The sequence below is a fragment of the Apteryx rowi genome, unplaced genomic scaffold, assembly GCF_003343035.1.
Source record: "Apteryx rowi isolate R43461 unplaced genomic scaffold, aptRow1 scaffold_30, whole genome shotgun sequence".
Lineage (NCBI taxonomy): Eukaryota > Metazoa > Chordata > Aves > Apterygiformes > Apterygidae > Apteryx > Apteryx rowi.
The window spans coordinates 463031-485802 of NW_020449419.1; the positions used below are offsets into that span (position 1 = coordinate 463031).

The 22772-nt window shown below is 41.4% G+C and overlaps 1 long non-coding RNA gene across 28 annotated transcripts in view; it reads left to right on the plus strand.

The window, feature by feature from the left end:
* Positions 1–22772, plus strand: part of LOC112968068 — a 62691-nt gene that overhangs the window by 18329 nt on the left and 21590 nt on the right. For 21 of the 28 annotated variants that reach the window (XR_003254215.1, XR_003254221.1, XR_003254217.1 and 18 more), the window contains 3 exons: positions 57–2170; positions 3707–3911; positions 21616–21740. This is a non-coding gene — a long non-coding RNA (uncharacterized LOC112968068). Of the gene's footprint in view, positions 1–56; positions 2171–3706; positions 3912–4930; positions 4946–6145; positions 6326–7824; positions 7988–9849; positions 10472–21615; positions 21741–22772 lie in introns of those variants that run through there. The other 7 variants (XR_003254228.1, XR_003254229.1, XR_003254227.1 and 4 more) reach the window with 7 other exon arrangements.

The following is a 22772-nucleotide window of genomic DNA, read 5'->3' on the forward strand; positions in this document are numbered from 1 at the left end:
TATGTATTTTAAGGTTTGCTCTTGTTCCACACGTGTCTTTTCCTGTCTCTTCCCAGTCATCTCTTCAAAAATGTCAAAGGAACCAGGACTGAGCGTTTCTCCTGCTCCCACCTGTGCTTTGGGATGAGAAAGAATAACACTAACACACGGAGACCACGACTTCCTCTTGGATGCATCTGGACCAGTTTATTAGGCAATCCGCTGAGCCTGTGATTGGTCTGCAAGCAGCTGATGATGAGCAGTGCCAGGATATGGTACTGGGCTGCTGATCAATTTTCTGTCTTTCAGAAGACTTGAAAAGTTAGATTCGTGAAACATCACTCTCATAAGCCATAGCTTCACCATTAGGACATTAGGCAGCCAAGATTGTACAAAGTATCTTCACCAGCCATCTTTCACTCTCTGACAAATCTTTTCTTCTCGAAGGTAACTGTGGGTGGTCTTCCTTTGTCTAATTTCTGTAAATTCGGTACCTCACTTTCTAGTTATGCAGCTGATGCTCGTGTTTATATGAATGGCTATTTAAAAAAGGAAAGATCAGATGTTTGTTGTTTCACTTCAACATAAATCAAACTTTGTATTCACACAGCAATTCTAGTCTAGCCCCAGGAATAGCTTTAGTATTGCTAAGTGTCTGGAGAATATTGACTACAGAGACATGATTTTAAGCAGGCTATAATAGTTTCTACAGCTGTTAACAGTTCATAGAAGAAAGGCAGTATTATTCATTGGTGTTTAAAATGCGCATGACTTGCATTGCACAGAAGTCAGATTGGGAGAATGTCAGAATTTTTTTCTGAAATTCTGCCAGGAAAGTCTTCAATAACTAGAGAAATTCTTTTCACTGGTGAAATCAACATGCAGCACATTGTGTTATTATAATTGCTTATAGCTCACCATGAAAGTTGTCTTTGTATGTGTGGATGTACGGCTTGTACTGTTTTGTTTTTATTTATTCTGCATTCTTTATTATAATGTTCTTTCCTTTTTTCCAGACCAGAAAGATTGTTATTGAGCTTTTCACAAAGCTGAAATAATGCTGTGTGTTAAAAAAATGTTAACAATTTGAAGAAGTTATAAAAATTTATAAGTTGGCTGAATACTTTGGAAATTTCTGCATATTTTAATATAAATAGGTAATGCAAATGTTTGTTCTTTGCATTTAGAGGTGGGTCTCTGTTTTCTAAAGGTCTTGTATGTAAATTTGATTCTTACAATTACATTAGAACAAAGCCAGTATTTTTTTAGATTGTATAATAGGAAAAAACGTGTTTGCAAAAGACACAGAGTGTACATGGTTAACTGTGAATGCCGTATAGTCATGAAATTTAACATAAATATACATGTTATGATATAACATAATATCAGTTGTTTGAGTGACTTAATTAAATCAGTTTAGGGGACTGCCTGTTGCAATCAGCTGAGGTCTTCCCATTTAGTTCCTTGCATCCTGGGTTGGCTCACAAAGGCAAAGATCATGGTGCATCTAAATCAGAAATAAGAGGAAATAATTTTTATAGTTGGCTTGAAGTTACAGATTGCTCTGTAGAACTGGCCTAGAAACGCAGTCACGGAAAAACAAAGAAATCACAGAAGACAAAGGAGTTATTTCAGATGAATTTGATGTAGCAATGAGCTCAAGCTTTATTCATAACTGAAACAGTAAAGCAGAACAGGAGGGTCCAAAAGAAAGACAGGAAAAGTGGAGAGAGGTGAAAGGGAAGAGGTAAGTTACACAGAATACAGGGAGGTGAGATGGGACCTAAATGATAACTGACAGTTTTAATAAAGATTAGTCCAAAATGTTAGTAGTTCAAATGTTATGATCCACTGGAGATGCTGGCTGGGAGAATATCTGAAGGGGAACATGTCAAGCTGCTTCCTATTCCTGAGAGAATGTGGAGTTTGGGTGGTTGTAGAGGGTAGAAGGGGGTTGTTAAATTTTTCTGAAGTGGAATAAATGTCTCATACTCTAAGGCAATTTCTACGCTAGCAAGTACGGGAGCCGCTAGGAGTGGACCTGGAGATGGGCAGCTCTAATCAGGTCCCCTGGACTGTGTGCAGCTGGCGAGCTGTACGTGTGCTGCTGGTGTGCCTCCTCCAGCTCAGTTTCATCTGACAGGATCCATCCCCGCACTCTGAGGCTGCTCCGTGATGCAAGTAAGGCACGGTAAGTAGGGGCAGTTGAGAGGCTGGCTTCAAAAGAACACTCCTGCCCCAAACTTGGACACTGATGTGGAGGTACCCTGGAAACTTGAGGGCAGGAGTGGTGACATGGGACAGGGCAGAGTACTCAAAATGTGCTAGTGCCCATTACAGATGCTGGCAGAGTGTAGAGCTGAGAGCCATCAAAGCCCTAAAGAATACAGCACCTGAAGAAGTCACCATGAGCTTTAGTGCAGGGTAATCGCTCAGGGAAAGAGAAGGGGAGAATGATTGATGCATAGCTACGTAGGTGTGTTTAAAAAAATAAATGAAAAAGGTGCTGTCCCCTTAACATACAAATGACCTAAAGCAGCTGTGACTTCTTGGCTGTGTCTGCTTTTGGTAGCTGTGTTTGAATTGGGGCTCTGGTTCCCAAGCAGATTAAACAATTGCACCCACACTGGGTTTTGGGGCAGACCAGTATGAGCCTCAGCTTCGAGTTAATGTGACAGTGCAGGAACAGCTTCTGCGCATCTTGTACTTTGGTTTGCCTGCCTTTTGCATCCTGTTCTGGAAGGTAGGTTTGTGATGGGATTTTGAGAAGACATCAGGCAATACATCTGAGTAGAGGCTGCTGGCCACAAGACAGTGGAAAGAAGATTTGCACGCAGCATAGTTAGTTAAAAGTAGCTGAGCTGAAAATAAAGTCAGTTTGTTTATCTGGCTGTACTGAAAAGGTCAGAAATCGGCGTTGGAGCTTTTGTGGCCTGAGCAAAGGATGTAAAACAGACAGAAGCAGAAGGGATTGGTTTTACTTGTGCTTTAGGTGAAGCATCTTAAAAGAAAGATTAGAGTATGATTTTGTCCAGTGGAACAATGCTATCCAGTGACTAAGTTTGCCCCAGAAGGGACGGAAATGCTTTTTAGGCATAGGTAAGGTTCCAGAGAATTTAGCTAGAGTTGTGTGGTGTCTGCCTTCTCCTTAAGATCAGAACCCCTCAGGAAGTTGGTGCCTAGCTTAAGGACACTGTAATTCAGTATTTAAGGCCAGAATCTGTCCTTACATACAGCCTGTGAAATTTTGCTGGGGCTAGCAGCCCTTTGTAACATCAGTGCTATTAAGAAGTGTGCAAAATGAATGCACAAGATGCCCAGATTTTTGATGTGCATTTTTTATAAATTTTTCTCTCAAGACATGCTGAAGTGTCCTTGGTATGTTGAAAGGTTCCACTGATCCATTATGATCAATGCTACGATACAACATTACTGCTAGCTGGAGATTTGCTCCATAGAAAGCTGTTTATAATTTTGAAAGACTGCTTTCCAAATATTATCACTATGGTAAATGAATCCCTTTAAGCTTAATCTTACAAAACTGAGTTCAGTTCAGGAATGAGTGTTTCTTCAGTCTTTTGTAAGTAGTTTCCACTGTTGCATTCTCTGGAATCATTCATTGTGAGTGTTAAAAATGACTGATTTGTAATGGGGAGTTATAATAGATTCAGAGGTATTTCCATGTTCCCTGTCAATGTGCCACTTCATACTGTGTTTATTCTCACAGAGCCTGTCATACAAAAGTGCCATTTTACAGATAAAGTGCTGAGGTGCGGAGAGAATAAATGACGTACATAAGGCTATGCAAGGAAATGGATCTGATCTTGGGTTTCCTCAGCTCAAGGTGTTTAGCCACTGGAGCAGCTCTCACTGTGGCTCTTGGTCCTCCCATCCAGCACTGCCAAGAAGGCTGCTACACATCCAGCGATCAGGTGAGTTTGAAAGTTATCAGAAAACCCAACACTGACAGCAGGCAGGATTATGTCAAATAATTGATAGATACATGATGATTAGTTGAGTCAAATGTGTTACATACTCAAGGATAGCTTGTTTATGTCTGCCAGTACTTTGAAAACAGGGAAGGCAAAAAAATAACAGACAACAGGTTCTTTTCAAGAAGAGCTATTATCTTTGCTACAAGCAATGTGCACACACATTTTGGCTTTTGAACTTTGCTAAAATGGTTTGCTAATAAGACTTTGGCTTACGAAAGACAAGAAAATGCATGAGCAGAACACACGTTTTACTAAATCTCATCGGCAGTGGTGACGATAAATTTTAACAATGTTAGGAATTTCTGAGCCTCTTTGAAAATGACTGTATTGTCTCACTATATATGCCGATTGTTGTATGTCTTTGTTCAAGAACAGTTGGCCTTAATTGCTTCTGAGCAATATCTCCTTAGAAGCTGTTGGATAACAAAAGGCAACCCAGAGGAGTCTGAAGGAAGCTCTGCTTAGAAACTGGTCATGTTCAATCTATAAACTATGTAGTTTTTTCTTTTCTTTTTTTTTTTTTTTTCCTGGAGAAAGGCAGAAGAGGGCAATAGGTGCAGGATGTGGAGGGAAGAACCAGTGCCATGACCCTGCAGCATTTCTGCATGTTGAGTCATGGAGTGACATTTAAGTAGTTCTCACTGCACCCCACATGAAAAGCCATGGTGGAGGCCAAGTTGCTGGCCATGCTCAGAGAGAGATTAGGGGAGAAAAAAGGTCGAGGTGCCAAATCCATAGGTAGCCCTTCCCATGTTTCAAATGTTGGAGAAGCTTACCAGCAAACCCCAAGCCAAATGAATCTTTATTGCCTTTTTTTGAGTGCCAGCAAATGGCTCTGGACTTTCCATCTTTAGAGCTGGTGGTTTCCACACCACAGTGATTCACCCAGCATGAACTCCGTTGACCAAATCCCAGTTTGTTTCCTGTTTTTGTTTTTCTAAAATATTTTAATTTAGCAGTGCATCAAGGCCTCCCTAGGATGTGATGGTGTAAGAAGAGCTGTGCTCTTTTTAATGATCTGCTTCCTCAAGGACAGTTCTCCATGCTTCTGAAAATACTGCAACTGAAGGAAGAAAAAGGAATCACTGCATTTTGACTAAAACTAAGACAAAATGCTTACGTGCTCTCAGCTTTTTGATGCTGTGTGTTTACATGGAATTTCCTTTGAGGTTTAATAAGAGGTCTGATTTCTATTTGAGAAATATGCCCTGCCTGAAATGTCCTAAGGTTTAACCAGTGTGTTATTGCATAAGAAGCTCTCATAGATGTGTTTAGTTGCTAGATGAATAGATTAGCATTGGCAATGATTTCAGAGGTTAACAGGTTATTAAATTAATATAAAGGGCCTTGTTCCTTTGACTTGCTGGATTTTTTTGATGGTTGAATTCTTGAGGATGCCCTTTTTAGAGCACATGCTAATGGTTATCCCTGTTATCTTTGTGTAAGCTGTAGGATGGGTAAGGACCTTAGTAGCTTGGCTCTGTGGTCTTACACACAGAGAGATGCCAGACAGGAAATCTATCGCCTGGGAAAACTACAAAAGAAATTACACCCTGAAAATTACAAACATAAAATATTCTTTCCAAAGTTCATACATAGATACATTGCCCCAAATAGTACATCGTATGAGTAAGCAAAATATTGCTGTAACAGGTTTGAGACCTAAGATGGAAATTGATTACAGTTAGTTGTGAAAGCACAGTGTGGCTCTGTTTACCACCTGCCTCCTCTTGTTATTCAACAGAGAGGAGTTTAGGTAAGTCCTGGTTTATTTCAGAGTCCCCTTCATGCAGTGACCCCCTTTGTCTGCTTTCTTTTTCACAGTACTCCCCCATAGCTCCTTAATTTGCTCCTTGTACTCCAGTAATTCTTTGTCTCTGTCTCTGATTTTTCATGGGTTGCCTGAGGCTGTGGGCTGAGTAAACTAGTTGTATGAGGCCTTCTTTCCAAATATCAATACTTTTAAAATGGTACAGGTCGTCCAAAATGCAGGACACAAGTGTATTGATACACTAATAACATTGTAGTTGATTATCAAATATTCAGGTCACCAAGTACTCAGAAGTTGCAAAGTGCCTGAACTAAGGTCATCTTTGCAGCGGAAGTTTAGGCTTGTTTTGCGTATGTGCAATGAGACAGGCTTTCATAACAGGGTTTTTTTTTCCTTCCAGCCTTTGTGTAAAGAAATTGTTGGGGAGCTGGTGCAGCTATTGCTGCTTGCATTGTGACTTGAAGTGCAGCTCTCCATCCACCTCCACGTGGCACTGAATACAGTGTCATCCTAGCCTTGGGGAGACTGGGTCTAGCCAAGGTGCACATATGGCATGAGGAGCCAGTCCCTAGGGCAGCAGGTAAACTCCTTGCTGCTGTGGCTTTGGAACCACTGAAGACAGATTGCATTGCTGAAGTCAGTGATATAAGATCAGTGTAACATCCATAATCATCTGTGAAACCTTACAATTTCGAAATGTGAGTGACAACCACTTTTTTGCACTCCATTTTCTTGTATGGCTGCCCCAGCTTGAACGTCTTGTCCTGGAGTGGGAGGCAAATGCTGTACCATATGTGGTGAAACTGTTCAATTTTCAAATTTATGGTATCCCATTTTTTGTTTTGGTGAGAAAATTTCTTAAGCTTTCCATTACCTGCATTCTCCTTAATCTTGTTCTTTAAGAGTCTACAGTATTCTGCACATGTAGGCCCCTGGTTTTTGCTGGAAGAAATGTCATTTACAGCTGTTTTGAGGCCTTTTAATACTCTGAAAATGCTGTAAAATGCCTTGTTGCAAAGTGAGAATCAGTTTATTCTGGATAAAAAATGCGTAAGTTTCTCTTTCACCTTTTGTGATTTACAGCTTATAAAGTATCATCTGCTTTTTTCTTCTGAAGAAAAATGTTTAGCAGCAGGATGTTATTCTCAAAACTTTGACATCTTGCATGGGAACCACTTGCTTCTTGCAGACTTTTCAGTTATTTCAGGCTAAACAAAGAATTCAATTATTTTCATCGAACCTGAACCTTTAGCATATTCCTTCATCTGAAATTCAAGACTTTTAGATAAGCTTGATCTCCTTTCTGAACAGGATGAGATGAAAAGGGAAGAGAAATTATTTGAGCTAAGTGAATAATTCGCACTGAAGAATTTTTCTAGCATATCCAACCTTCTTCTCTACTTGTATCATGTTGATGATGTGATTGCTGTTCTGTGGTATTTAGGTACCATTCAAAATCTGTTACCTTTTAGCTCTGTGGATTGATGCGAGACTGTGTTTTGAGAGCCATGGCTAATGACACTGTTGACTTGATGGGTTTGGGGTGCTCTTACGGTATTGCTGGTGTTTTCTGTTTAGATGAAAGCACAGATGCTTCCAAAATAAATACTCCTGAGCTAAAGGAAACTTCAGTTTCCTTGAAGACTGTTCTGTGAAGCTCAGACATTTGCTTTCTTTAAGTGTTTTTGCTGGTACAACTCAATCACACATGTTTGTGGATGGTGCAAACAAAAAAGGCACAAAGACTGCTTAAGGTAATGGAACACAGAAAATTGCAGCGTAGACTTTAGCTCTTCAAGTGTGTGGAGCTCTTTCAGGCTCAGAGATGCTTATTGTGCTGAATTTTGATTCACATCAAAGATGAAACTTATACTTAGTAAAGTACTGGAAGGGTCGCTGGTCTGTGATCTGCATCTCTCAGATAGCTTTTTCAGTCCTATATCCGCTAGCAAGTGGTCCCTGCTCTTCTGAGTGCTGTTATCTACTGGAGCAGATAAGGACACTGTGGAATACTATAGTGTATGTGGTAACTCCCTTCTGCTGATTTTTGTGCTTTTTTGCTTCCCTCATTGATTTTAGGGCTCAAGGTTCSAAGCGTTAACTGGATTTCTTCTTCATGCTTTGCAAAATCAGGGATTTCGTTCAAGGAGAGCGTTCCATGCTGCTTTTGAGAGAGTTGTTTTCATCAGTTGACAGAGGATGTTATTACAGTGGCTTCTTGAGAAGGATCCTTCAGTATACGGTACCATCATTGTGTGTTAGAGTGGTACAGTCACAGGTGGGACCCTGTTGACACTGGTGCAGTGTGCATCTGAGCCAGCAGAGCAGAACAGCATACAGCTATTACAGTAGTACAACGTCGCAGATTATCCAAGGTGTAAATGCTTTGCTAATTTACRGCCTTGCTGCAGCTCCCAGCAAAACCGCCCAGGCCTTGTGGTGCGGTCTGCTCACCCTAGCTCGTGTGTAAATGCCAGACAGTGCAGCCTGAGGGCCCTGATGAAGCTGTGGCCATACTGCTTGCATCCTCTGCTGAAGGTCTTTGGCCTCCCATTCAGCTGCACTTAGGAGCATCTTTCAGCCAAGAGAGGCTGAGTAATCCTGCCCAGCTTCGTGGCATTTGGCTGCATAGAATTGTGCTTATGCTTCTGAAGGAGGATTCAAAGGGCATCCAGTAGCCAAGGTCCTAGGACACTGTTATGTTGTTTCAGAGGCAAGGAACTGGTAGGAGGATGCGCCTTTGCACCAGAACAGTTTTACTGTTCCCCCTCAGGGCCAGGGAAAAGTAGATCAGGAGAACATAGACCTGCTAGATTTGGAACTGGAATGGGGAAAGGAAGAGCCAGGCATGGAAATCTGGCACGAAGATGGGTTGGGGTGGGGGACAAGGGGGTCCAGATGTGTCCCTTGAAATGGAGAGATGTTGAGAGAGATGATGGGAGGGAGCCTTGGGAGTGAATGGAGGAAAGAAGGACACTATGTACCTGTAGGACTACAATATATGCCATCTTCAAGCAATAAAGAAATTTGTATGTGGGTCTGCAGTTTTGAAAACATCTATTTATTTTGTCTGCCTCCATGATTAGGAGGCCAGTTAGGGCTTACCTACCTGGGGAAATCCCTGCAAAATAAGCTAGGGTATGAATTCACAACCTACTTAAAGACTCGGCAGTAAATGCAGTGTAAATTCACACTTGAGCTTACTTCACAGGAACTCCCCCGCAGAAACAAACCCTCAGAGTCACCTCTGTACCTCAGTCTGGTGCTAAAAGTGAGTGGAAGCTTCTCAAAATGTGGGCCTCCAATTCCATTTTTATAGCTGGGTTTTTTTGTCTCTTGGGTTTTTTTGCAGCCACTGTAAATTGCTGTAGCTGTGCTGAGGTTGGAGGGAGCTGGGCCAGTTTATGCTGCTCAGGATATGACCCTTTGCCTCAAGTAACCTTTTATTTATCAATTGGCCTGAGGGTATTTTCTTCTTTCCTGGCTTCATTATTAAGCCTGTTCACTCACTCCCACCACTGCTGATGTCTTTTTTTTTTCTTTCTTTTTTTTTCCTGTGAATTTTGTGTTGTGTCTTTCCTCCCATGTAATTTCCTAATAGTGAACTAGTGATAGAGTGGGCTGTTGGTATTTCATCTTGTGGCTGGAGAGGTCAGGCTGCCTCTGATACAGACAAACGCTCCATTACAGTAAAGTCGCAGAAAGTTTCCTTTTCAACCTGAAAGGAGCTAAAGGCCAGTTTGGTGGTAGTCTGTGTTGGGGAGGAGGGGGGGGAGGAAGGCATTCTATTTCTTCATTCTCTTTTTGCTGAGATTAAGAAGGACTTGGTTCTTTATCAGATTATAGTCCTGCAGTGAAAACACCAATCCTTTGCATTGTGAGTTATTAAAGAAATGGTCATTGCTGAGGTCTAGCTAAAAGAGCATGAGGAATTAAACCCTCTAAGTTCTCTGCTTCTGGTATTTAGGAAAACTTGCTTCTTGGCAGGAAGAACTCAGTGATAAGGCAGATACATAGCGCAGTATATTAATGTAGTGCAGAGATCAAGTACCACTCCTCTGGAGGACAGCATCAGAGCAAATATTCCCCGCTTTGCCTCTCCAGGTCTCTGAGCAAAGCCTGAACTGTTGAACATGACACCTCCTGTCCCTTGGCCTTTTTTCTCAGCACTTTTGCTGCTGCTGCTGTAGACCTGGAAGGTCTGTGGAGTGACTGATCTACATATAGTGAGGTGAGACACAAGAAGCTGATGGGAAACTTTCATTCCTCTTTTGCTCATCATTTTTTAATGTTTGCGAAAGCATGCATGGTTGCCAGATTTGGCTGCAGAAGGAGCCCTGTGCAGTGAAATCCTCCTGGCAGATTGCTGCCCTATGGTCTGGTGCCCTCTGGGGAAGTTCAGCCCTGTTGCATAGGGCATCAGGTGCAACTGGAAACGTCTGTGTGCTGGGCCTGCTTTGCTCGTTGGGAGAGCTCAATGCATGCGATTTTAGTTAATTTTTCATTTGAGTGCATGTCGACTGAAAACCCTTTTCACCAGTGAACTGAATTCATGACTTCTGTAAAAATGCAATGTTGAGCTAGTACCATGCTGTTTCTCTGTTGAGATTTATGCACTTCTTTCACATCTTTTGGAGTTCAGCAAGTATTGCAAATATATTTCCAAAAATAGAATTTGACTTTCTGTAAAACTCTAATGCCTACAATAAACATTGAGTCCTGTGGATTTACATGGTCTATTATTTACTGCTCTTTTGAATGACACAATATTTCTTTTTGTTCACTGGAGTAATGTAACTTCTGTAGAGAACAATAATTTGTGTAACTAAAACACATGTAAGATTATGTTTGCTTCTGAAAGCACCAAGGTAGTGCTAATGCATGTCACATGTTTAATGAATTGGGCTGTAAGGTGACAGATGTTATTTGGTCTGTGACTGTTCTTCATGGGGTCAGTTAAGTATCCATTGTATTCTATATATGCCTATAGTTTGGGTGATTCAAAAGGCTCTGTCTAATCAGCAGATGTTGAAAGTTAGAAGTAGTGCTGTTTTTTGAGTTACATACAGACAGTTGCCTGCATGCATGGTGCCATCCGCATAAAAGATGTGATTTACTATCTGGTTAAAAAGAGCTAAAATGTAACTGTTCATCTCTACATGATGAGCAAAATTTCCTTGCTGCATTCTAGTGCAAGAGTGAAAACATTGCCCCTGTCTACTTGCTTACAAGTTAATTCAATTTTGTTAGACTGGTCCAGGGCATACACAGGAGTCTAACCCTGTAATTTGTGGTGAGGTACTATATATCCTGTATTGCAGTGTTCCCTGTGAATGATGGAATAATTTGACATATAAAATGCGCTCCCTACTTCTCAGGGGAGAGACAAATGGAGTATTGTTTTCTGTTCACTGCTTGGGCTTAGCCAGATTCCCCTTTATTAGAAGGGCATGAAGAAAATTAATCTAAATGTTAAAGGAATAGGAGCTGCAAAATGATAAATATTTATGTCCCAAACTTGACATAAGATCACACATCAATAATTTTTGAAGAGATTTAAATCTTCTTTCTGCCCAGTTACATGATTTGTAGCACCAGTTTGCTTAAATTTGTTTCTGTGGTAACTTGAGTAATCTTATGCTTCTCTATTCTACAGAAAATTTAGTGTTGATTTGCTGATTTCCTCTTTAAATGCAGTAAAAAAAAATCCCGTTTGCTAAATTAAGAAACCAATAACATGGAATGAAAACACAGTACATTTCAATGCCCAAGCTCTGTGATTTGTTCACTTTGACATGTGCTGTCAATTACTAAAGTACAAGTTTATATTAAATATATAATATTTTCCTTCCCCTAAAATTCTAGTATTGTACCTATATAGTTTTGGATATGAAAGAGTTAGGTTAAAGGGTAATTAAAGGCTTGGTTAATTTAAGTGTGTGAGCATATTACCAACTGAAAGTTGGATTTGAAAGATGACTTTGTAGTTGAAGCTGTTCTATTATTTGAAGGAACATTGCAAGGTCAAATGTGGAACAAGTGAAAAGAAAGTCAGTAGATGTGTGTGTATGCACACCTCTGCTAGGTATAAGTCATAAATCTTACATATACTTGATACTTTTCTTATACCTTTCATAAACTGCTTTTTATTGTTTATGTAATATTTGCAAAGAAGAGGCTGTCCTCCTATTGCTCTTACTTTATGATGTGTCTATCTGCAGCACATCTAGAACTTGGTCTAGACAGCTTGGCTAAATTATAAGTCTTGGAAATAGGATCTCATAAGGAGGTGTACTGGACAAACATAACTGTAAGTAGTGCTACCAAAGCGTTCACTTTATATTGCATAATAAGCACATTTCAGTTGGTGGCATATGCTTGAATGTGACTGATTCTCTTTTAAAAGCTGCTTGGCGAGGGATACTCTCTAAAGTTTGGGGAGTCGACTGGAGCAGTGCTCTCACAGAGTCAGTTCCTGCCTGTCTGACACTCTGCGCTGACTGAAACTGAAACCCTTTTTCTTTCCAACTGTAGATGACATAGGCATTTGTTGTTCTGCATCAGCCACAGGGTAGGTGCAAGCCCAGCCAGATCTGTATCTCACTGCAGTTGCAGTGTCTGTGCCAAATTTATATTTAAAGATGTCCTGATTACTCTAGTCAAAACTCACTTTAAAGAGAATAGCTAGAATTTTTTCAGAACGAGAATAATTCTCAAGTCAATGATCAACAAAATGTTAGATGAAGAATGATGCATGTCTCTTGCACTCTTCGCACCTCCTACAAGAAGCCTTTTCAGAGGTTGGCTGTGCCTTATTTCATCTAGCTACCTGCTTCATGTGTTTAGAATGAAAATGCACAAAATCCCATTTGCCCCTGGGGAGATAAAGTGCCATGTCATACAGTGCAACTGGGTGTTTCAGGGACAGTTGAGCTAGATCCAGTCCCTGGGACTGTTCCACTGGCTCTTGGACTGCCCTGTCACGGCCATGGCTGAAACCCTACTGCAAAATCAGTGGCTTCTCCATGGTCACTGAAGCGTAAGGTCATTGCACACAAATCTTGTAACTCTATATGGTGTTGCTGCTCCTTTGGGTCACTTCTGCTTCCTGGCAATGCTGCTATTGCTGAGAGCACCCCGGCAGCCTGCCCTGCCTGGTGTGTACCTGCAAGAGCTTTGAAACCAGATGCCGAGAATCTAACTGCTTCATACCGGCAGAGCCTTTTCTTTCCTGCCATTTACCCACTTATGCAGCTTGAACCCAAGCAAACTCTACAGAAGGGCAGAAGTACTGCAGAAGCCAAGCCAAGGAAATAAATACTAGCTATGTTGAAAGGACAGGATTACAGGTGTTTTTCAGGACAGAAAGTTTTATGCAGGATACCAAGATCACATAGAAGAAATCTCATGATTTGGTTTCTAGGCTCTAGGGCCAGTGTTTCCTTTTTCTCCTCTCTGTTTGAAAAAAATAAACACTTTTTTGACAGTAGCCTTCATATTAGGCATATGTGTGATACAAACTTCTATGCACAGGTAAGCTGTGGCACACTTGAGTTTCATGTGGAACAGCCATTGACTTCCACAGGAATTAGCTTTTGTGTATTTGTCATTAATATTGCTATTGTCTGATCACTGCTTTCATGATAGCTTTATATGGTTATGGTGTCAAGAAGCCACAGACTGAGTTCTTAATTCATTTGTCTCGACCATTAGACACATCCAAAAGAAAAGGACCATTCAGATAGGATACAGCTCATTCTATTTGAGTTGCCTGAAGACTGGGGATCTAGTCTAAGCCAAGCATATGGGCTGTAGCTCCTTCTCTGTCTCTCTCATCACTGAAGGTAGCCAGGGAGTGATTCATCAGTTAAGACAATGAATCACCTTCTAGTGATCCTGTCTCTCTCTGCTGGTGATGAAGAAAGCCTGGATGACTAGCTAGACTAGGCATTAGCATTAGGTTAAAAGGGGCACGCTTTTCTTGCTCAGAGATGGAGAATTGTGAGTTTAATTTACAATTGGCCGTGTTTAGATGTAAATGAACATAATGAGAGTTTGAAGTGCTGCATGTCTGTAAAGGCAGCTGTTGCCCACAGACAGAGATCAACGTGCTGCAGATGTTGAGCATGTGTATATGCCCAGAGCTCCTCTTTGCCACGTGTTCAGTGAGCATCGCTTGCAAGGAATGGTAGAGGCACAGACAGAAATTCCCTTCTGCCAACACTGTAAGGGCAGCTCTAACCTACAGGATGGACTGAGTTCGTCTGTCAGAAGCCTCACTTCTGGTTTCCTTATGGCAGCAGTGTGTCTAGGTTAGTTAGAGGCTGGAGTTTTCTTTACTGAAGCACTTTTCCCATTGGGAAAATTCAAGTGTACTAGCATGAAGATGTCCTGCACTGAAATAGCTTGTTCCCCTTCCTGTGGTAGGCATCAGCACCTTTTATATCAGTGTTGCTTTGTCCATACTAGGCAAAGCAGGAGTCATATCACATTTAAAGAGGCCTTTTATGTTACTAGTGTGGTGCAAACAGGCATTTGTATAAATGAGCACTGGTACCTAAAATTACAAATGTGTCTTTACAGTTTATGGAAGGTCTCTTCTCTTTAGGAAAAAGAGGGCTACTGTGAGTCCTGTTTGACCCTGGCCAAGTTATTTCTAGTGCATAATGTGAAAGACAAATCAGGAAGTTATAGATACTGTCTTTTGAAGAGAATGAAACTGGATTCAGCACATCTGTCTACAGAAAGGTAATTTTTATCAACAACTGCAGTACACAGCTATTATTCCATTTGTCCCTATTCCTCATCTTTTCATATATTTAAAAAAATTGTTGGATTATCTGATTTGTCTAAACTCAGGCATGCTTTAGTTCATTATTTGTAGTTTTGTCATTCAAATCTAAGACTCTTTCTAGAAATGATCTGCAACATTTCATAACTGTGAGAAATGCTGGGGAGATATCTGAGTCTACAGAGGAGTGTCTTGCTGTAGCATGCTTCAGATTTATCAGCACAGCCAAATCTCCTTTCAGTGTATTATAATTTAATTAGCTCCACATCTTGACTCCTAATCTGTTTCTCTGGGCCAAAGCACAACAAAAAGACAAAATGGAAAATGTAAAGAAGTAATGGTGATCTTTGCCCCATGGATTTGGTGCCATCTGTTAACATGACTTCTTCTAAAGTTAGTTTCAGATTTGTTTGTTGAATTGGTATTCGTGCTATGAATAACAGCTCCCTTCACTGTGAAGCTGTCAGATACAGCTTCCCTGAGAAAACCTCCCTGCCAGCCGGAGATCTGGGGCACAATCCCCTTCTGCTCAAAATTACTGTATTCCCAGAAAGCAGTGACGCTCTCAACTGTAGCTGAGGATCAACCCCATAGAGTCCTTCAAGGGCAAACTCTAATGGGTAGTGAACTAAAATGTCACCCCAGAAGTGGGGAGCCATGAAAACCCTTGGCAGAGCTCCCCCAGCTGGGTTTTGGGCCACTGGGCTTCCCAAGCCACAGCTCTTTCCTTGGCTTCTGTGGAATATTACTTCACCATTAACTTGGTCTGTTTACCTCTCTGTCAGAAGGGCTGATGTTTCTGATTTCTCTCCCTCTTTTTCACTACATCTGTCAAACAGAGTGTTAAAAGGGATTTCAAGAGCTCATCTATCCAGAGCTGGCCAACCTGTGCCTTGGAGATGTATGCAGCTGTTGAGCACTTCAAGGGTGACTCTCACGTGGGACAACTTCATGTACAAAGGCGTTTGTACTTACCAGGGCTGCTAGGTGATCAGATCTCCTGGCTGCAGGTAGAAGTGAGCCAGCAAGGGTTGCTACATCAGCACCTTTGGAATGCCCAAACCATCCTGCTGCAGAGAAACAGGACTCTGGCCAGCCTCTGTCACCTCCTGTCTATCAGCTCCTCCTGGGTTTCCCCCACCCCTCAGCTCTCTGAGATGTGTTGTACATGTCTTGTTGCTCTCAGCAGTGTAAACACACTTTGTGTGGTTTGTAGATTGGCCACTCCAGGCCAGTGTGTCTCTTTGCCCCAGTGTCATTCTTGGCAGATGTTTGTCTAATCTGTTCTTAAAGACCTCCACTGATGGTGGCTTTCCACTCTTTCCAGTTAACTTCTCTTAATGCTTCACTATCAACTTTTAGGAAGGTTTTCCTTGTGTGCACACTTTTCTCACAGCAGTTATATCTCCTCATGCTCTTACTTGTCCTTCCCACTGGGTGTGCAGAGTCATACCATCATGTATCACAAGATTCTTCTTTGTCACCATCTTTGTTACCTACCAGTCACATCTCAGTCACCTTCCCTGTAATAGCTGCAGGGGCTAATGGCATCAGACTGTTAATCTTTTTACTGTGTAGTGTTTTCCAGTCCTGTTTCTTTTCTTGCTCGTGTATTAATCTGGCAAGGACAGGAGAAAGAGAATGGAGCAGTCAAATGAGATCAAAGTCTGTCTTTTGAAACCTGTGCAGAAAGTAACCACTGTTCTTTTAGAGCAGGAGCAGAAAATAGCAGCTTGTGTCACTTTGTGTGATGATGATTGTAATAAGAATGGGAAATAGTATGTTTCCTTCATGTCTCTTGCAGCCTTGAGAGTAGGTGAATGATAATTTTGGTTCCTTCTCCTCAGATTGAGGAGTGGATGACTAATGCCAATGTGACTGCTGCCATCCAATTGGCTCAAAAGAGTTTTCCAGTTGTTCTCATGATTAGCATCACTTCCCATCATGTGCAAACCACTGGAGAGCAAAGTCCTTCTAGTCTGTAATGGTTTTCATCTGTCATGGTCTATGAAGGAGATATAAAGGTACAGGGTTCTTGCAGCAATTCAGACTGTATGAAGTATATATGAATCAGTATTCTGATCTTCCTGTGAAGCAAGTCATGATGACTGATTTGTTTCTACAATTGCTAATTATATTACATTAAAAAATACTTGGTGTTGACATGACTTTTGTGCAAAATTTCTGTGAAGCTGTGATATAAGAGAGACTCACCAGAAAGGTACAATTGAAATATTTTGCCTTGAGTCAGTTTGATCTATTTGAAATGTTTGTTGAGCTGGATTGCAGCTTGTTACTTAATATTAAGCCTGAACCATCTGCTTGAGCTGCTGTAGTATTTCTGGGACATGTAGCATTGTATCCTGATTATTTCTTACAGCCACTTCCACCTCTCCCCTATCTAAATTAGCGTGTGCTGCAGTCTCCCTTCTTGCTACTGAAGTGGCAGATCAAGGGGAAAAGCTTGGTCAGAGAGCCTTACTGTGGAAGGACAAGACAAGCTGTTTAATGCCAAACTGGCTCAAAACAAAATGCTTTGATTTGGTTCCACTCGTTGAAATAAAGTGTTTCAATTCAGGAATACTCAGACACTTCATTTTGTATCACAAGTGTTGAAATAAACATTTTTGCACTTGTTAATGTCAGATTCTGAAGGTGAGGGTGTGAATTTCTCAGGTGATGTTGACAGGAGACCTTCCTTCTCGCATAACAGAGGGTGCTCTATACAGGAGTCCTGCGGGGAGAGGTGGCACTCAGGTGATGAAGAAATATGAGTCCATCCCATTGAACCATTCACCAGCCTATTGAGAAGAGGGCTTTATGCTCAGTATAAGAGGCCAGTGCCAAAGTTACCTGTGTAAGCAAAAATCAAGAAACAGAGAAGAGAAACATTGGAAAGTTAATAGAAAGAGACAGAAAATTGTAGTAGGGCCACTGGAAAGTTAAGAGGATAATCTGAACGCAAGCATGGGAAAAACAGAAAGAACCTGCGGTCACAGGATAGAATCAAAATGAATACTTAATTGTCATGTTAGAAACTTGCTGGGATAAATCACAGTACCAGAGTATTAGTACAGCTTGTTCTTGAAGGACAGGCTAGGAGAAAGGGAGAGGTGTTTGCACTATAATTGAAGATTATCTATGCTTGTTCTGAAATTCTGGAATAAATGAGGGATAGACTTGTCTGGATAAAGTTAGAAAGAGGGAAAGAACAGAGCTTGTATGACAGGTGGGTATAGTTTAAGCCACCTCACTGGGAGGAGCAGGAAGCTGTTTTTGAGCAGTTCTTGGAAGCATCTAGTAGTCAAACCTCAGTGGTAATGGGCAGTGTCTCTGGAGAGTTCTTGGAAAGGGAGCTTGGCACAAAACTCGGTGTATCACTGTCTTGGAAGATGGTTGGCACAACTCTGTTTCACAAGGTATGAGATGTTATTAGGGGGTTATTTTAGTCTTGAATCTTACTAAAAGGGAGGGATTGTCTGAGCATCTTAAGATGTTAGTGAAACTGAAAACATGAATCCACACTTTTCAGAAAGAGGTTTGGATTCCTGGACAGATAGTGGAGCAGACTATCAGCCAATCAGTCTGTACGGATTTGGTGGTAAAACGGTAAAAACTATATTTGCCAAGAGTAAATAAAATTAAATTAACATAATTTCCCAATTTGATAAGGCAGGTAGCTAAGGAAAAATGAGTGAGCAGTAGATAGCATCTAGATATTCTTTTGACCTCAATATATCTCTTGATCTTGGCTTTCACTGTTTCACAAGACATTGTCCTTCATTATACTGACTAGATTACCAGTCAAAATCTGACTAGATTACTCGGGCAATATTGTCTGGTTGGACAAATATCCTTGTTAGGTAATCAGGTAAAGAGAGAAGACTTAAGCATTAGAAAAAATGTTGTAATTGAACAGGTAGTAAAATGACAGCACCAGTTATTTAGGGAGGAAGTAGAATCTTCTTGACTGAATTTTGGTGAGAACAAGTCTGACAATGATGGTCTAAATTATTTATTCTGCCTTAGAGCACGGGAAGAGACTGAATAATCCTCCCAGATCCCTTCCAGGCATGGATTTCTAAACCTCTATTAAATAGGCAATTTGGAGGACATTTAAGATCCCTGCTTCTCAGATGGAGTCAGGACAAGGATAAACACTGAACTATGGAAATTTTCCTCAGGGCAGGTGTACACACATGCACAGGCACTGGGCTGTGCTTAAGCAAAAAGTGTATTCTTTATCTGCTCTGCAGAACTTTAGACAGGGATACCCAATTTTCCTGATTAAAGTACTGCACATCAGACCATCATAAGCATTTCTGGCGACTGCTGCAGATTATCTGCAAATGTTTTTGTACTAACCTAATTTTATTAAAGAGCTATGCTCCAATCATGAGGAATGAAGGAAGGGCATGTGATGGAAGTGTGCACTCCAAACAGCTCAGATTGCTGCTAGCAATTGCATGCTTTTAATTGGGTAACAGATCATGAACTGTATTTGTAAAGATTATTCAGCAGTTTCAAATAACAAAAATATTTAAGAATATCATGCCCTTCTGGAGACAACGGGCAAACAGGAAAAGAGCCAAAGTTCATCAAATAAATGAGTCATTGCTTCTATATCCCTCCCTGAGATACCCATATAAAAATCTTGCTGGCTTCAGCAGGAGCTGTGCTTGGCCTCAAGGAGAGTGAGGTCTCTTGGTCTCTCTGCTCTGGCCTTACTTCGGTCTCGCACGATTTCACTGGAGGTTCTGGGCAAACAGAGAAGAAAGGCTGCCTTAACCGAGAAGGTGCCTGAGAACTCCTCCTCCTCCCCCTCCCTTCCTTTCCCTCTCCCTGGGTTCTCCTGCTCCTCAGTGGCCAGGGACCTGCTGCCCCTGGAAAGCCCTGGCTCGACAGGGATGGCCATAAAACTTCTTGCCTTTAATTGCCCACCTCTCCTTTCTCCCAGAGGGCCTTGCTGTTGCTACAGGGATGGCTCAGTTGCTTGTGAAGCAGGAGGTGATTTGCAAATTATAAAATTGCAATGATTCTGTGTTTTAATACTGAATTATAGAAACACCAATTTAATTGACTGCATGCAGTTGCAACCAGCAGTTCAGCAGCTTCTTTGCAAGCCGTCTGTGCAGGAGGGGAACCTCTGAGAGACTGGTGAGGTGAGTGCTGAGAAATGGGAATCAGTCTAGTCATCCCAAGATAAATTGTCCCCATTTGTGAGTCAAAGCTCGCAGTCTCTTGCCTGAGATGAAGGGAATCTCCCAAGGGCAGCTAATCTTGCACGATCTCTATCACTTGAGATCAAACATCATGATATCAGGTCAATAGATATTTCTAAAAGTACACGCAAACCTCATTCAAATTCGCATTTAGCTCTAGCCAAAACACAACCCGAATCACGATCCAAATAACCTCCTCCTCAGCCCACCTTCATTACCATTCTGTTTCAGTGGCAGATGCAGCACAGAAAAGATTGCCTGAATGCTTAATTCAGAAATTTACTGTTTAAGGCTTTACTTGTATGAACACCAGCGTAACACATAGAATACCAATGCCCTAAATTTAGTAGTTTGTCTGAGTCATTTTCACTATGTGGGAGGGCTGTGAAGACACTCCACAGAGTGGAGAAACTTGCTGGTGGTGTCTGTCCAATGAGATTATTATTTTTAAAAGTCAGAACACAACAGAACTAGAGATATGTTTGTGAGTAAAATGCAGTTTTGTTGCAGACTTCAGTACAGGAAGCCGGTGGTGTTGCTCTCCACCCACTTCAAAAGCTGAAGTCAAGTTGTACTGATACGCATCTGGTACTTAAATAAGTGCTGAACTTTTTATGACAGCAACACGTAGACACAGGTAAACACTCTGGCTGCGTGATTTGGAGGGACATAATGCAGTGTAATCCCCAGATTTCTCTGTGTAATTGAATCTTATTTTCAGATCTTCTAGTAATAGCAGCTCTCTGAGTTATAATCCTACACATTACAAAGCAGCAGCCAAAAGCTATTCCTGGGCTTATTCACTGAAGGATGAAATTTTGGCCCACTGAAGACAAGGCAACTTTCACCACAGAATTTGCTCAGTAGCACTAGGAATACGCACAAAGTTTTTGAACTAGAGGAGGGCCCAAGTAATTAAGTTTGGATCTGAATGTCAAAGAGGCATTCAGACTTGATGTTCTAAACTAGCAGCATTTAATCTTTTTACCAATCTGGATTTTGTTCTTACTCAATTAGCCTTTCTTCTTGAATGCAGCTGATTTCAAAGTTGATATGAATGAACTTAGCAATTCCATTTAGGAGATTTCCCTGGGTAAATACTGAGAGCCTGCAGAACAAAATTGCCTTTTTCCTCAAATGAAAAACCTAACTTCACTGTGCCTGAGTTTAGAAAGAATTTATCGTGTTTTTACTCTGAATAAAGCTTAGTTCCACCCCTGCACTCTGGATTTGGTCTGGACTCTTCATCAGACAAGGAGGAAGCATGTTTTTCATGTATAGTATACTCTCTGATATCAGCCATGGCAAATACGTAAACGTTCTAGGACTTGATCCTATGGCCCTGATTCTCATGAATAGTGCCGTTGAATTCAGTGCTCTGCTCACACAAGCTGGAGGATCAGTCATAATGTGTTTAATGCCAATGAGATGAACTCTGTTCCTACAGAAACTCCAGTAAAATCAAAAGCTTGTTAATAGAAAAAATGGTTAGCTGTTATCATAAACCGAGCAAAATGCCAAACAAAATCTTGCTCTGCTATTTGTTCTCATGCAGGCATTTAACTGCCAGGAAAGACCAGTCTTATAAACACAAAATTATATCCATGGTAACATGCAAGCCATGTTTAACTTTGCAGCATGTTAAAAGGTACATTAAAAAAAGCCATTTTTGTATTTTACTGCTGAGAATAGCAATTATGACTTTTAAGTCAGCTATTTTAACTCCAGTCAATTTAGGAGTTGTTGACTAGCTGGGGTAAGGGCCAGGGCACAACTCATTCCTCAGAATGCTTGTCGTTGCTAGATAGTCCCATGAGGTATTATTGCTTAAATACAGCCTGTGTTTTATTTACCTAGATTCCTTTGAATAGAAGGATATGACAGGTGATATCGGACTCCAGGGAAGTCCCAGCTGTGCCATTGTACCCTTCATGAGTAAGCAGTGCTGGGGCTGTGCAACTATCATCCCTCACCCTTTTGGGGTAAGTATCGGACTTGAGGATCCTGCTTTGTGATGCAGCAGTCTTCTGTCAAGGCATCCTGGGATTTTAAGCACTCTGCTTATGTACTGTTTAATGACTCCTGCATCACGCTAGAAAGTGGACATTGTTCACAGAGGGGGAGTATGGCTGGAGGTTGCATTAGACTGATTTAGGGCCTGGACTGGAAAACGTATTGGGAAAAGTAGCTGAAAGACCCCAACTTGGAGGAAAAGCTGAAGCTGAAAATTGCAGATGGTTTTCTTGAATGTATGATAATGTCAAACACAAAAAAGGGGAGTTTTCGCATTATGTTGTCTGTTTAGTGCAAAACGAAAATTACATACTGGAAAATGGAGCTCTGTGTCTAGAGAAAACAGCTGTGACTGTGTTTTTATAATTTCAGAGGGGGCACTGTGGAAGTTGGGCTTGACTGCTTTTGTGGAGGACTCTGAAGCCTTGAGCTTGCCTCTCTTTGCTGTGGAGTGGAGGGAGGGAAGGAAAGAGAGCAGTAGCAACAGGGTGTATTCTCAGCAGTTTTTACTGATTAACACCTAAGTGATAATGCCACGCTGAGTGAATTGTTGTGCTAGGAATGACTTTTAAAAGCCAGAAATTTCATCTCCAGGGGCGGCAGAAGAGTCTGTGCTGGATGTCAGGGAAGTGCAGGAGGTCACAGTGACTACATCTGAATCCCACAAAGCACAGGGGAAAAGGAGAACAGGATGTTTGGGTAGCTGCTGTCCTGTGTGCGTCTTGAAGCAAAGGGGGCTGGAGCATACAGTGGCCTGGGTGTCTGACCCTGAAAAGAGGGCAGCATCTTTGAAGAATATGTGCATTTTTGCTGTCTTCCCTCAGCTGTTCAAGGTTCTGGTACTTTGAGGTATGCAGAGGTGAGAGAAAGAGGACACGAGGATTTTCACACTTCATGTGAAAATTCAGGAAGACATATGCTCCCTTCCACCTTTCTTTACAGACAAGTGGAGATAATTTATCAGCACAACCTGTCCCCTGACTTAGATAAATCCCTTTCTA